The sequence below is a fragment of the Peromyscus californicus genome, unplaced genomic scaffold, assembly GCF_007827085.1.
Source record: "Peromyscus californicus insignis strain IS unplaced genomic scaffold, ASM782708v3 Scaffold_6__1_contigs__length_162567912, whole genome shotgun sequence".
Lineage (NCBI taxonomy): Eukaryota > Metazoa > Chordata > Mammalia > Rodentia > Cricetidae > Peromyscus > Peromyscus californicus.
The window spans coordinates 111,194,006-111,210,562 of NW_026294584.1; the positions used below are offsets into that span (position 1 = coordinate 111,194,006).

At 39.1% G+C, this 16,557-nt stretch overlaps 1 long non-coding RNA gene across 8 annotated transcripts in view; it reads right to left on the reverse strand.

Annotated features, from left to right (window-relative positions):
- The window catches only part of LOC128100120 (uncharacterized), a 128,496-nt gene that overhangs the window by 15,804 nt on the left and 96,135 nt on the right, over positions 1–16,557 (reverse strand). For all 8 annotated transcript variants that reach the window (XR_008214667.1, XR_008214672.1, XR_008214670.1 and 5 more), the window contains 2 exons: positions 924–1,028; positions 523–588 (listed from right to left, as the gene is read on the reverse strand). This is a non-coding gene — a long non-coding RNA (uncharacterized LOC128100120). The remainder of the gene's footprint in view (positions 1–522; positions 589–923; positions 1,029–16,557) is intronic.

Below are 16,557 nucleotides of genomic sequence, written 5' to 3' on the forward strand. Positions count from 1 at the left end.
ATAATTTGGATTAATTTCACACAGTAAAATATTGGCTAGTTACCCACTGACCCTCTCCCTAAGGACTTTTCATAGGTCAATGATACTGTGAGTGTGACGGCTGGAAACTGGTGCTTTTGCAAAAGATCTGCACTATCTAAAAAGCTGCTGAAGCCCAGCACCCACCTAGTGGGACTCTATAAGCAAGGCATAGACAAATGGATATCCCAAGGAGAACACTACCTTAGCATAACAACAAAAACAGGTAAATCTGAGCAATAAAACAGAGCAAAACAAATAGATTCTATAAATGTAAAGTGAAAACCAAACCACTCCTGCAATTATAGCACTCAAATGACTTATGCCTTTAATTTGTCTAAATCAGTGACCCATGGAGTATTGGCATAAAAATTTCAAATTCAGCAGAAACCTAAATCACTGTAAGGAAACACTGCATTTTTATTAGTTAGCCTTCTTTCATTGACTTCTTCCAAACAAAATGAATCCTTCCTCGAGCGAGGCAAAATGAAGTATTGTACTTACTGAGATATTATTGATCCCTGAGTCTTAGGATCCAATACGTCACAGACACATAGAAGCACTCCTTGCCTGTGAAATCGACGGCTCAGAATTATGTTCATGAAATCTTTGCTTCTGTGGAACATTAACCCCAAGTTCTAGCCCAGATTATTTGACAGGAAGACACTAAAATAGACTGTGGCAAATTCAGTATAACACAAAAATAAACACAAAATTGAATAAATCTTCCAGGGAAGCTAGTTATAGATAGCTCATAGAATCTACAGATGAGATGAACATGTATACTCGAGAAAGTCCAGTAAATGGGGCCAAGCCCTGGGGTCTAGGAGACACAGACTGAGAGATGCAATAAAATCCCAAAGGTAGATTCTGATTTTGAATTACATTCATTGACGTTCACATACCTGAGGGGAAAGTGCTGACTGTCCTTTGAGATACAGGAGGTCATAAAGAAAGAGAGTGTTCCCCATATTGGAGACCCCTGCCAACTTCCAGAAATGATTCAAACCCTGTGAAGCAAAATCTTATTTTAATTCACAGAGACCCATGTTACAATCTTGCCCTACACAGCTGTGAGGCAATAAATTTGTGTTGTTTTAAGCTACTATTGTGCTTGTGAGAATGGTTATGAAATCAAGAGAAAGCTAGAACTGCCATTTTGGAAGTTATTTATTACAACACACATTAGTACGATATTAGAAATTCAACAGGTGCTCAGTGTCATCATAGGCTAAATGCAGTTGCACAAAGATAAACAAAACCTCCAACACAAAATACACTCTTTGGTGGTCCTGCCAGGTTTTATGGATAACTACCTCCAGGTTTGATATGTAGATGAGGTTGAAAGGAATGATGAAGAAAAGGTGCCAGTGGGTTATACTCTCATCTTTATGCCCTCCCCACATGGGGCAGGAGAGAGCTGTGCATCCTCCTTGACCCCAGATGAATTCAACACAAAGGAAACATTGGAGATGGATGTCTGTACCTTCTGAGATTGGCTCATAGACTTAAGAAAAAAAAAGTCTGGCTTCATGAATGTGATGTGAAAGAGTATCTACCAAAAAGGACTTCTAGGTGGGGTGGAATGATCCAGAAAGGGCTGGGAGACCAGAAATTTTGGGGATAGGAAACTTGAATGTGGTCAGTTGGAAGGGGTCATCACTAACGTTCTGGGAGCAGTGGTTAGAAGCCACCATAGGAAGGTCCCTGGGAACTGCTGAGGATTATCAAGGAAGGATTCTGCACTGTGGTCCTGACATTCTCTAGAGCGCTCAGCTAGTAGAACAAGGCCTTTTCCTGAGTGAAAGACTTCAGGCTTCAGAATCCCAGCCTAGACCAAGTTATAGAAAGGACTGGGGAAAAGCAGACATCTTGGATACATGACTGACATCTCTGCTTGAAGTGTGTCTGAAATGGGTGAGCAGAGAAACTTAGTGTTTGGACGATTATGTACTTAGGATCAGATTCTGTCATAATGAAGCTGTTCTTGTGACTTGAAAGGGACCACAGAAACTGCAGGACTTGTCCAACTTTTCAGAGCAAGAATCTATTGACAGACAGTGGCAGATGGAGGATGAGTCTGTCAAATTTGTCTTATGATTGTGCTCGTCAAGTCTAACATTTTTTTCCTATATTAGTTATCAAAACAACAGAGTGATTTGAAGACCCAAGAAAACAAAATCTAGTCCTAAAACAATGGCATTAAAAAAAGTCAGAATCCAGAGTAATAGTAAATAATCCATATTTACATGTTTGCTATTAACCTAGAGATGACTGTATATAATCATTGTGAATCCGAATAAGAACAAAACAAGGTAAATGTTAGTGAGCAGATAAGACAAGGAAAAGGACAAACTAGGATAAGAAAAAGTGATCTAGGAGATGAATTTTCCACCCAAAGATTAAAAAATAAATGCTATATTCAGCTATAGGATGCTAAAGAATTTTCCTGAAATGAAGAGACAAACACATCTACATATCAACAGAACACATGGATACTGTGGCTTCCGAGCATACCTCATCTCTCGGGTTCCCAGGTAGATAAAAATGTACTGGCTCCAGCTGGCCTCAGCCCTCTCCATAATGTTGGTATTAGTTCCTTTTCTCAAGATGATAACAAAATATCTGACAAACACAACTTAAGGGAGGAAGGATCTACTTTGTTTGGCTCACAGTTTCAGAAGGCTTAGCCTAACATAGTGGTGGAGACCTGGCAGGATGACTCTCTTATGGTAGGGCTATATAGCAAAGCCCCTCATATCCTGGCCAATCAGGAAGCAAAGACACAAGACCAGAGCTAGTGGTGAGTGTTATATAAGCGCGCGCGCGCGCGCGCGCGCACACACACACACACACACACACACACACACACACACACACACACACTAAAATATGGGATCCATATATGAGAAAAAACCAGGCAGCATATGTCTTTCTGAGTGTGGCCTATTTGAGTTAACATGATTTCCTGTTCTATCCATTTTCCTGTTGGTTTGACAGATATGTCTTTAAAATTTTATTTTTGAGAATTTCATATATGTATACAAAGAAATGTGATCACACCTACCCCATTTCCCCCAAACCCCTATATATTCTCCATAAACGCTTCCCAACTTTGTCATCCTCCCCTTTTTATAACTTAAGTCTTGTAAATGCTGCACCTATGTGCATAGGTTTGGGACCACCCACAGAAACATGGGAAACCTACCAGTACCATAACCTCAAAAAAGAATGATTATCTCTCTTACAACCATTACCTGCTGCCAAAGGGGTGAGGCTGGAGTCACCTATGCTGAGATCATGGCTGTCTTAATCTTGTGTAGGTCATGTGCAGGTAACCACAGCAGCTCTGAGTTTATCAATGAGAACCACATCATATCCAGAAGAGAGTACTCTGTAGCACTCCTCTCCATCCTCAGGCTTTTCCATTTTTTCTGCCTTCTCTTCCTCCATGTTAGCTGAGCCTGAGTGGTGTGTGTGTGGGGTTAAGGTAGATGCCCTGTTTATGGTTGAACACTCAGTCCCTTATTCTCAATACTTTGACCACTTGTGCATCTCAGCATTGACTGTTGTCCATTGCAAAAAGGAAGCTTTTCTGACAAGTTTGAGAACAGCCCAGGTCTGTCAGCACCAGGAGCTGGGCAGCAGGTATTTCTTGACTATTCCTGGCATGGCAGATCCCAGCTTGCACGCTGAGCCTTCCAAACCCATCAAGGAATGGTTGTGCCCTGGGGGAGACCTTTCAATTTGCGGCACATAAAGGAACAAATGCTTTAGGTACCATTTTCTTTGTGGTCACCCACAACTTCCCTGCCATTGCTCCAAAGTAGGAATTAGGTTCCTTACTGTACCAAAGACTGATTCAGTCAGGAAGCAGGAAGTGTCAGGCAGACATGCTGATGTAGGTACGCGTCTCCAAGTCAGTATGCTGTTCTCACCAGTAGGAGGCTGAGGGCAAGTGCAATCAAGCAGAAGGCTGAGAGGGTCAGTCCATAATTGGGAGAAGAGTTGGAAGAGGGACCACAGGCACAGCACAAAAAGTGACTTGCCCCATCGGCCCCTGGAGAGTCTTGGAAGTAAAGCAGCTGCACAGGAGGAGGACTGGCTGGTGGTGCCAGCTGGCGGAACATATTTTATACAGAATGTTACCTGTTGCTTTCCATAGCAATGTCTGCAACATTTCTTAAAAATAGAGTAGTAGCAGAAGCCGTCCTGTGCGTCCCCTGCTTCTTAGCAGCCATGCCTTGTTCTCAGCCGCAATGTGTGGAAATGCTTGCCTTGAGCTGATAATGTTTGTGGAAGGAGTTTAAAGGGTCAAGAGCCCTAACAGTCAAGAGGACTGCTGACATCTTTCTGTAATTCCATCCTGACAACAGTAATGCAGAGGGCTCTCACTGACTAGGGTCATGTAGTTGTCCTATGCTGCTCTGGCCTGAGTCTTCTGTGAGCATGAATCATAGATATTTTTTGTGTGTGTATGTGTGCATGTTTGTGGGGAGGTGGTGGTGGTGGTGGAAATGAGTGTGGAGACCAGAGGTCAACCAGAGGTATCATGTATCATTCCTTATACAATGTCTATCATATTTTATGAGGCAGTGTCTCTCACTGGTACCTGGGGCTTTGCCAAGTAGTCTAGGATGGCCGGTCAGTGATTCCCCAGGGATCTGCCTGTCTGAGCCTCCCCAGCACGAGGATAACAAGTGCATGTATCACGCCTAGCTCTTTCTGGGGATCTGCCTGAGGTTCTCATGCTTTTTCAATAAGCAGTTTACTGGCTGGGCTTCCCTTCCTGCATTGTATGTGTGCTTTAAATGTTCCCATTACTGAGGGAGGAGAGAGAAGGTGCTCCATCCCATCTCGATGCCACGGCTTACCTGATCAGTCTATCTCATCCTTCACATTAGTCTCAGTTGCTCACCCTACTTTCTGTTTCACTGGCCTCTATGCCGGCCTCTGTTCTTATGGGTCTACAGTTCTTGTATAAGGTTGAAGTCTTCTGTTCGTGGCAACAAAAGCTGGATGAGTGGCTGAATCTCCTTGTGCTCACTGTGGCAGGAGCCACAGCAGTTCCTGCTCTCAGAGCTGGATGCACAGGGCTCTGGCTTCCCAATTTCTACCCTGAGCCTCATCCCAAAAGAGCAGAGGGAAGGGAGACCTCTGACCAGTAAGTGAAAGGAAAGGATAGAAACCAGGAAACCAGTCAATGGATGCGCTTTGGACACTGTTCTCCCATGTGGCTTCTGACAGTGTTGCTGTTCTTTAGGAACTTGAGAACAGCTCAGGCATGCTGCCCTGCCTGTACTGCTCTCCTTCCTTGACTCAATTCCCTTTCTTCTTCACCTCTTTGTCCCTTGGCTTAAACACCATTGATATTCTGAACACATTTCTTTTTATAAATGGGTCCTGTCAATCAACAGTTATGGATGGAGCTAGGCCTGGTGGTACAGATATATAATCACAGGTATTTGGGAACTGAGGCAGAGGTATTGCAAGTTCAAGGATTGATTGGTCTACAAAGCAAGATTAAGAGCAGTCTGTGCTACTTAGTAAATCCTGCAACTAAATTAGAAAATATCAAAAGGGCTGGATATATAGATTGATGGTAATACACTTGCTTAGAATATGAAGGACCCTGGGTTCAATCCCTAGTACTATAGAAAGAGAGAAAGAAGAAAGGAAGGAAACACAAGAGGAAAAATGTTATAGGTAACTTGATATTTTGGCTACTAAATTTCAAAATCATACGAAGTTTATAGCCCTTTCTTTGTGCTGTTGTAGAGACACCAGCTGGGAGGCTTAGACAGCTTGTATTTGTTTCTTATAGTCCCCCAGGCTAGAAATACAAGTCCAGGCTCCCAGGCGGTCAGCTTCTTTGAGAGGGCTTGCTTACTTATAGGAAACAAAGGAGAATGAGAAACACAGAAGGGGTGAGGAGGGAGGCAAGGAAGAAGGGAGCAGAGAGGAGGTGGGGGAGAAAGAATGAATCTCATATCTTTTCTTCTCCTGTCATGGTGATGGAAGACCATTTGCAGGACCTCACCTCAATCCAAGTAATTCTCAAAGACCTGTCTCCAGATACCATTGAAGATCAGGGCTTTAGTATATAAATTCTATAGGAGCACATTCCCTCTGTAGCCTAGGACCCTTGGAGCACTATTGTCAAAACAGCAGATTTTGTGTGAAACTAGCAGGATACTATAATGAACAGAGGAGGCATCAACTTGTCTACAAGATCATAGTGCAGCTGGGGTGAGGATGGAGTGAATGTCTGGAATCTCTTAGGAGAGTTCGCTACAAGATGTTCACTTCAGGTCAGTGAGCATCACCACTGGGTGGGGGGGCAAGCTAAATGTTTGTAATGATTGAGAGCCCTCAGAACACCCAAACATTGCCATTTCCCTGAATGGAAAGTCTTTGAGAGAAAAAAAAAAAGGAAAAAAAACACCTCACTGGCCTATCCCCTTGCTAACAGCTGGGCATTTCCATCAAGCTCTAATGTGGACCTCTTCTGCTGCATTTTCCAAAATGAAAATGGTACCATGAAGGGGAGACTCCTCGGGCATAAACTCCTCACACAGGCTCAGTTCTCAATGGGATGTTTGCAAATTACAACAAGTCCCCTGAAGCAGAAGCGAACATTCTGCTAGATGAAATGCATGGAGGCTATCAGCTGCAGAGGAATCTTTGAAGGACTTTGTGAGGTAAGTAATAGTGTAACCACATCACCAATTTCCCTTCCTGTTGAATAACTTAAAATCCTTTTAGAAACAGAGTGAAGCAGACAGTGAGATCTCTTCACTCTCATCCCCTGTGGACTGAAAGCTGGTTCTCCCACATCCTGCAGACCCCTCTATCTGGTAGCAACAGACTCTTCAACACTAATAAATTTTTTTTCCTTATTAGCTGATTTAGCTCCAGCCCCAAGATTCCTTTGCTGTAACTTTTCTTTGGCAGCTCATTTCCTGCTAGGAGTTGTTTGTTATGAAAACCGATGGGAAATGAATAATGTATAAATTATAAAAGCTACCCCATTTTACCTCCCTTGTTATGGCCCACTGTGTTTTCAGGAGCATATGTGTTAGTGGGGTGTTTGCAGTATTCATGACATGAACTTCTAATTTATGAGCTCTTAAAGGCACACTAGTCATCAGCATGCTAATTATTAATATTGCACTCTGAGGACTTTTCTCCCCAGCTCTTATTACAGCAGAACAGAATGCTATGAACTAGTATTCGGCCACTTCCCAGACACATGGCTAAGTCAGACTGCAGCAGCGTGAGCCTCTGACACTGATGTGTGGATGGTTGTATCAGGAGTTATTTACTACGCGAAATACCAGCCTTGCCAGTTTTTAAATGTTAATGGCTTTATGGTGAAGACAAAAGGTCTATGCTTCCCACCTGGAGATTTTAGAATTTCACATCCGGCCATAGAAATGCCTCCATGATGTCGTAAATCACTTTCACTTTTCTCTTAATTACCTATAGGTGTTTATGAAGTTTCATAAATTTCAAGTAAAAAATATCTGAAATAATGTGTGCACGTGTGTACGTGTGTACGTGTGTGTGTGTGTGTGTGTGTGTGTGTGTGTGTGTGTGTGTGTGTGTGTGTGTGTGAGTGTAATGACTGAGTTGAGACTGCATTTAATATGTTATATTTACTGATTTGGAGTAGGGAGGACATTTTCTTCTTGGTTGTATAAAAAGAAAGAACCAAAATTAAAAATTTAAATAGACTATATGGATTTATTTATTTAAGCCAGATTGCTGAGCCAAATTCAGAGACCACACTAATTGACTCAAGAGCATGAGTCAGCAAATGAGAAAGATTGCCTAGGGCCAGGTTATCCTGTGAGATGCCGACTGACTGTCTACACAGGTTTTAGTTTATACCTTGTGCTTTATTTATTGCATTTGAAACTTAAAATTTTTAACTCGAGTGCTGGGGCTGTGTCTCAGTGGGTGAAGGTATTTACTGTGAAAGTATGAGGACTTGAGTTCGAATCCCCACAATCCACATAAAGTCAAGCACTCTAGCACAGGTTTGTAATGTCAGTGTGGCCATAAGAAGATGAGACACTTGTGGGCTGGCTAATTAGGTGCACATAGCCAAAAACAAACTGTGAACCTGATTCAAACAAGGTAGAAGGTGAGGATCAACACTATAGCTTTTCTTCTGACCACTGTATGTATGTGCCCTCATTCACATACATGCATACATATATGTGTGCATGATTGTACATACACATACAAAGATAACAAAATACATAATATTTGACTTCATATTTGGATAGTATTTTGGATATACTTCCCTTAATTATACATTAATTCCAGTATTTTATGTATTTAATTTTTAGTCTTTTTGAGACTTTAATTACATAAGTACTGCATTTAAATCATTCAACCCTTCCCTCTTCCCCCTCCAATTCCTCACATGTCTACTCTCACTTCTTTTAAAATTAATGGTCTCTTCTATAGTCATTATTGTGACATTTATGCATTCACATGCATACACACACAAAACCTGAGTGCATTTAGTGTTGTTTACATGTGCATGTGTTTAGGACTGATCACTGGGCATTGGATAATCTATCAGGGCACTCGGCCTTTAAGAAGATTGATTCTCCCTCTGAGCAGCTGTCAATTGCCTGTAGTCCTTCATCTAGGGGTTCAGCTGTCTGAAATTTCACCAACAGCAAGTTGACCATTGGTGTCATTGTCCAAGCCTCAGGCAACTCTGTTGTTGAGATTTCATGAGTGTGGCCTCTCTGCCTATACAGAAGACACAATATCTCAGCAGGCATGCTGGTCTTCTGACTCCTACAAACTTTGTGCATAAGGATCCCAAGTTAGACATTATATTGGCTTAGGAAACAGTAGTAGGTTCTCCTCTAAGATCCATGACCTCTCCAGGTCTTAGGTGTGAATTTCTTTCCACTAAAGTTTTCATTTTCTGTCTATTGTGAATAAAGCAGTGGTGAACACGAATGAGCAAGTATCCCTGTGGTAGATATAGAGTGATAGCTGATCATATGGTAGATCTGTTTCTAGTTTTTTTGAGGAACTCCAACACTGATTTCTGTAGTGACTGCACCAGAACGCACTTCTGCCAGTAGTGAATGAGAGTCTCCTGTTCATCACATCCAAACCAGTTCTTATAATCGTATTACTCATTCTGACTGGGCTAAGATGAAATCTCGAAGTAATTTTAATTTACATTTCCTTCATGTCTAAGAATATTAAAAACTATTTCTCAGCTATTTGCATTTTATCTTTTGAGAACTATGTTTAGTTCTATACTCCATTTTAAAATGTATAGTTTGTTTTCTTGATGTTTATTTTTTTAAAGCAAAATCTTTAAAATATCTTAATTATAATTTTATAAATAAATTTCCCCCTTTTATTAAAAATGGACTCTTTTGTCATACAGTATATCTTGATTATAGTTTGCCCTTCCTCTCCTCCTCCTGGCTCCCCCCACCTCCTCTCCCACCTGGATCTACTCCCTAGATTTTCAAAGAAAAGTTAACACCAGTACTCTTCAAATTATTCCACAAAATACAAGCAGAAGGAACATCGCCCAACTTGTTTTCCAAGGCCACAGTTACCCTGATACCCAAACCACATAAAGACCCAACAAAGAAAGAGAATTACAGATCAATTTCCTTTATGAGCATAGACATTAAAAATACTCAATAAAATACTTCAAATTAAATCCAAGAACACATCAAAAAGATCATCCACCATGATCAAGTAGACTTCATCCCAGAGATGCAGGGATTGTTCAATATACAAAAATCAATAAATATAATCCACCATGTAAAGAAACTGGAAGAAAAAATTTAAAAACTGTGATCATCTCAGTAGATACAGAAAAGGCCTTTGACAAAATCCAACACCCCTTCATGATAAAAGTCATGGAAAGACTAGGGATACAAGAGACATACCTAAACATAATAAAGTCAGTTTATAGCAAGTCCATAGCCAACATCAATTTTTCTTTCTTTGCTTTTCCCACTTTCTTTCCCTCCCTTCTTCCCTCCCTCATCCCCTCCTCTCCACCCCCCCTTGTAGTTTTCTGTATATTCTAGATACTAACTCTGCCAGATGTATATCTGGTAAAGACTTCTTTCCATTCTATAGGCTTCCTCTAGGTACACTTTAGTGATTTTTTTTTTTCTGTACAAAAGCTTTATAGTTTCATGAGGTCCCATTGTTAATTTTTTGGTCTTAATATCTGAGTTACAGAGCCTGTTTAGAAAGTTCTTTCCCATGCCAATGAGTTCAAGTGTATTCCTGACTTTCTCCTCTATCAGACTTTATGTGGAACTTCTTGATCCATTTGAAGTTGAGTTTTCTACAGGGTGAGAGATAAGATCCCGTTTCATTCTTTGACATATAGCTGTCTAGTTTGGTGAGCAGCATTTGTTGAAATTTTGGTTCTCCAATGTATATGTATTATTGGCTTCTTTGTCAAAAAGCAGAGGGCTGTAGGAGTGTGGCCTTTTATGTGGGTCTTCAGTTATATTACATTCATCAATGTGTCTGATTTTATGTCACTATGATGCCCTTTTTATTACTGTAGTTATGTTCCACAGCTTGAAATCTGGGATGGTTTTAGCACATTTTTGTTGCAGTTGTTAAGAACTGTTTTGGTTATCTTGGATCTTTTGTATTTACATATGAAATTTAAGATTTTTTTCTGTGAATAATTAAATTGGAATTTTGGTGGGGATTGTATTGAATTTTATAGATTGTTTTTAGCAGGATGAATAATTTTACAATATTAATACAACCAATTCATGAGCATGAAAGGTCTTTCTACATTCTGTTTTTTTCTCATTGTCTTAATGTTTTTATTGTGTGTGTCTTTCACTTCCTTAGGTAGATTTATTCCTAGATATTTATTTTTGAAGCTATTGTGAATGATACTGCTTCCTTGATTTATGTATTTGTTTATTTATTTATTGTTTATATATGGGAAGGCTACTGAGTTTTCTGTGTGAATTTTGTATCCAGTTATTTTGCTAAATTTTTTTAAAATCAGCTTCAGAAGTAGAATCTTCAGGGTCTTTTATGTGTAGAATTAAATCATCTGAAAATAAGGTTACATTGGCTTCTTCCTTTCCTGTTGGTGGTAGCACCTGTGTCTACTTAACTTGTCTTATTTGCTCTAGCTAAGACTTCAAATACCATGGTGAACACATTTTGCTCCTGGTTTTACTGTCCTTGCTCTGAGTGATTCTCTGTTTAGCCAGATGGCTGTAGGCCTGCTGTGTACTGCCTTTTCTATGTTGAGAAATGTTCCCTGTATCCCTAGATTCTATCAGACCAGTGGTTCTCAAACTTTCTAATGCTGCAACCTTTCAATACAATTCCTCATGCTGTGGTGACCTCTGACCATGAAATTATTGCTACTTCATAATTGTAATTTTGTTGCTGTTATGAATCATAATGTAAATATCTGATATACAGGATATCTGATATGTGACCCCAAAGGGGTCACAGCCCAGAGGTTGAGAACCACTGCTTTAGATTTTTGTAATGAAGTGAAATTGGACATTGCCAAAAGTCCTTTAAGCATCTAATGAGATGATCATGTATTTTCTGTCCATTAGTCTGTTTATATGGGGATCATATTTACTGATTTATGTATATTGAACCATCCCTGTGTCTCTGGGATAAAGGCAACATCATCTTGGTGAATAATCTTTTTGATGTGTTCTTGAATCTGGTTTATAATTATTTTGTTGAAAAATTTTATGTCTCTGATCATCAGAGATATTGACCTGTGATTTTCCTTGTTGTTGTTATTGGGACTTTTGTTCTTGATATCAGGGTGATTGCTAGCTTTGTAAAAAGTATTTGAAAATATTCCTTCATTTTTTTTATTTTACTGAATAATTTGAGGAGTATGGGTGCTAGGTGGTTTTTTTTTTTTTTTTTTTTTTTTTTAAAGATATGGTAGATTTCTGTGCTGGGTCCATCTGGCCCTGGACTGTTTTTAGAAGGTTGTAGCTTGAGTTTTCCTGCCTGGTCCACAGTCAGAACAAATCTCTCTCACCTGCTAGTCCCACAGCCGCTCAGACCCGACCAAGTAAACACAGAGACTTATATTGGTTACAAACTGTATGGCCATGGCAGGCTTCTTGCTAACTGTTCTTACAGCTTAAATTAATCTATTTCTATAAATCTATACCTTGCCACATGGCTCGTGGCTTACCAGCATCTTCATATGCTGTTTCTCATCATGGCAGTTGGCAGTGTCTCTCTGACTCAGCCTTCCACTTCCCAGCTTTATTCTCCTCCTTGTCCCACCTATACTTCCTGCCTAGCCACTGGCCAATCAGTGATTTATTTATTAACCAATCAGAGCAACACATTTGACATACAGACCATCCCATAGCACTTCCCTTTTTTTTTTTTAAAGGTTTTAACCTTAACAAAGTAAAATTACATATAATTTGGGAATTTGGGCATAGCTTTTCTTACTACTTCCTGCTGGAGGGGGGCGCTGTATCTTATGGGGACACAAAGAAAATTTTAGGATCATGGAGTAGTCCGTGAGGCTGTATCATCTGAGCCAGTTGCCTTGAAACCATTTTGGATGTTGGATCATCTGGGCCATGGTGTCATCAGAGACCTTTCAGGGGGTCTTGACTGGTAAAACCTGATGTATCTTAATCTGGAACAAATCCATAGCCTCTGGCTTTGTGTGGGAACAAAAGAGACTCTTTTCCAAAGCAACATATCCTTATATCCAAATTTTGAAGTCAAGGTATCTTTAAAATATATATATTGGTTTAACTCAACAGCTTTTACAATCAAATGTTTTTCTGCAGCTAAAAATCCCAAAGACAGCACAATCCAGATTCTCTGTGTAATATTCATCTTTATGAGGCTTTTTTAAAATATTAATTTTACTGTCTCTTTAAAGACTTTATTTTTTAAAACTATGTATTTGTTTATATAACTGTATATATCACCATATATCACCTTTTTCATCTCTTTCAAGCCTACGTATATTTTACACACATTGTAAACTATTACATCTGAATCTGTCTTATTGTGAATCTGTTGCTTTAAACTGCAGCAGCTGTGGCTGCTGGCTCCGCCCACCTCAGCTTCCCAACATGGTGGTGGTTTACCGCCAGCTCTGGAAACTATCGTGGGTCTATGCTTTTATCCAAGCAGCGTGTAGCCCAGAACCCTCTTCTTTTTGTTTTGTACTAGCAAAGTCTAAATCCACCATGCAGCTTAATGTGCCACTTGCAGAGACCTCATTCCTGCCATACTGCAGGTCGAGCACGCATGCTAGTAACCCACAAGTAGCTCAAACCAGCAGCTGCCGCTCATTTGAGAGAGACAATTAGGAACTGTTTTCAGTTCTGTTTTAGAATCTTTTTTCTCAGTTTTTAGGTGGAAACTCTTGTCACCAACGTTGGACGCCATTTGTAGCTTGAGTTTTCCTGCCTGGCCCACAGTCAGAACAAATCTCTCTCACCTGCTAGTCCCACAGCCGCTCAGACCCGACCAAGTAAACACAGAGACTTATATTGGTTACAAACTGTATGGCCATGGCAGGCTTCTTGCTAACTGTTCTTACAGCTTAAATTAATCCATTTCTATAAATCTATACCTTGCCACATGGCTCGTGGCTTACCAGCATCTTCATATGCTGTTTCTCATCATGGCGGCTGGCAGTGTCTCCTGACTCAGCCTTCCACTTCCCAGCTTTATTCTCCTCCTTGTCCCACCTATACTTCCTGCCTAGCCACTGGCCAATCAGTGATTTATTTATTAACCAATCAGAGCAACACATTTGACATACAGACCATGCCAGAGCAGAAGGTAGATTTTTTTTTTTTAAATCATATCTCGTTGGATGATATAAGTCTATTTAAATTATTTTTTTCTTAATTTAGCTTTGCTAGACCACATGTATCTATAGATTCATCCATTTCTTTCAGATCTTGTGGTTTGGTAGACTATAGATTTTTAATGTATGTACTTAGGATTCTCTTAATTTCCCCATTGCATTGTAATGTCCCCCCTTTCATCTCAAATTTCATTATTGGTATCTCTCTCTTTTGGTTAATTCAGCTAAAGATTTGTCAGTTTTTTCAAAGAGCAACTCTTAGTTTCATTGCTTTTTTGTAATTTTTATTGTTTATATTTCATTAATTTAAGTCCACAATTTGATTATATCTTCCTGTCGTCTTCTTCCAGTGTTGTTTGTTCTTATTTTCCAAGGAGTCCAAGTATATCATTAAGTTATTACTTTGTGATCTTCTTTTTTTTTTGTGTAGGCACTCATTGGTATAAACTTTCTGCTCAACATTTCCTTTGTTTTATTCCATCAGTTTTAATATGTTGTATTCCCATTTCATTCAGTTTTAGAAATTTATATTTTCTTTCTTAATTTCTTCCTAGACACTCTTGTCATTCATAGTGTTTTGTTTAGTTTCTATGACTCTGTGTATTTCCTATAGTTTTTATTACCATTGATATCCATCCTTTTTCCCATTGAGTTCAGATAGAATGCAAGGATATTATTTTAATTTTGTTCTATTTTTTGAGACTTGCTTGTGTTGTAATAAGTGGTTGATTTTGAAGGAAGTTCCATGGGCTACTGAAAAGAATCTGTACTCATTAGTGTCTGAGGACTATTCTCTAAACATCTATTAGGCCCCTTTGATTTATAGTGTTATTTAATGCCAGAGTTTCTCCCTTTATTTATTTTTTTTCTTGATGGCCTGTCTATTAATGAGAATGTGCTATAGAAGTCACCCATTATCACTGTGTTGGGGGCCAATCTAGGTTTTTACTTACAATATTGTTTCATTCATGAAATTGGGTGCCCCTGTATTTGGTGGCTATATGTTTAGAGTGGTTATATTCTGTTGGTGTATTTTTTACCTTTAATAAGTATGAAGTTTCTCTTCTTATCTCTTCTGACTAGTTTTAGTTGGTAGCTTATTTTGTCAGATATTAGAATAGCTAGATTTTCTGGTTTCTTAGTTCCAATTTATTCAAATACTTTGTTCCTATTACCCTAAGATGTTTTCTGTCATTGATGGGGAGGTGTGTTTCTTGGAGACAGCATAAAGATGAATCCTGTTTTTTAATATAGTCCATTAGTCTGTATTTTTTATTGGAGTTTTGAGGCCATTGATAATCAGAGTTATTAAAGATGTGTATTAATTTCTGTCATTTTGTTGGTTTTGCAGTGTTTTCTCAGATCTCTTTTGACTACCTGTCCTGGCATTGTTTATTTGTTCTTTGTGTCCCCTTGGGTGTGTTTATCATTCTTTTCAGAATAAAATATCTCTTCTTGTGTCTTTTGTAGAGCTATCATCATAGGCATCAATTCCTTTAATTTGTTTTTATCATGAAAAGTTTTTATTTCTCTTTCAATTTTCATAGTTAGTTTTGCTAGGTATAATAATCTAACTTGACAGTTATGATATTTCAGTACTTGGAGTACACCTTTCCAGGCCCTCCTGGCTTTAAATGTTCCTGTCAAATAATCTGGTAATATTATAAGGGACCCAACTCTGTAAGTGACTTGACCTTTCTGTCCTACAGCTTTCAATACCTGTATTTATTCAACTTTCCATATCTTTTATTTATTTTATATTTTAAATTTTTTAGCTATACTATATTATGAAGAATTTCTTTTTTGAGCTGGGCAGTGGTGGCACATGCCTTTAATCCCAGCACTTGGAGAGGCAGAGGCAGGTGGATCTCTGTGAGCTTGAGGCCAATCTGGTCTACAAAGCAAGTTCCAGAACAGCTAGAGTTTTACAAGGAGACACTGTTTTGAAAAAGCAAAACAAACAAAAAGAATTACTTTTCTGGTCTTGTTTGCTTGGTGTTCTGTAGACTTCTTATACCTTGATGAGAATCTCTTCCTATATGGTCTTGGGGAATTTTCTTCTATGATTTTACTGAGTATATTTATATGCTTTTGCTGTGGTACTCTTTTATGCCTATAATTTGGAGGTTATGTCTTTTCATGGTGTCCCCAAACTCTCACATTTCATTCATAATTAAAGAGAATTCTCACTGACCTTTACTGAGTGACCAGATTCCTCTACTTTGCTTCCATTCCTGTCTTTCTGTTTTTGACATGATCTGTTCTGTTGATGAGACTGTATAATCCCCATGTTTTTATTTCATTTGTGATTTTCATTTCCATCATTATTTCAGTTTAGGTTTTCTTTAAAAACTCAAACTTTGTTTTCATGTACTTTTTATTTCACTCATTTCTGTATCTTTAAAAAACATAGTTGTAATTATTCTTTTGAGTTCAAATTGGTAGTTGCTCTGGGTCATTTTTATTTGTGGGGTCTCCTTTTTCCTCATGGTCCATTGTCTACCAGTTTGAGAGGACAAAGGGAAGCAGAGGCAGTGTTCAGGGCTTTGTAAGGCCTATGAGTATGGTGGAAATATACTTCTTGGAGTCTGATTCAGTGAGACAACTCAACTTTATTTTAGAATAGGGGGAATATATAGGATGGGGACAGCATCTGGGGC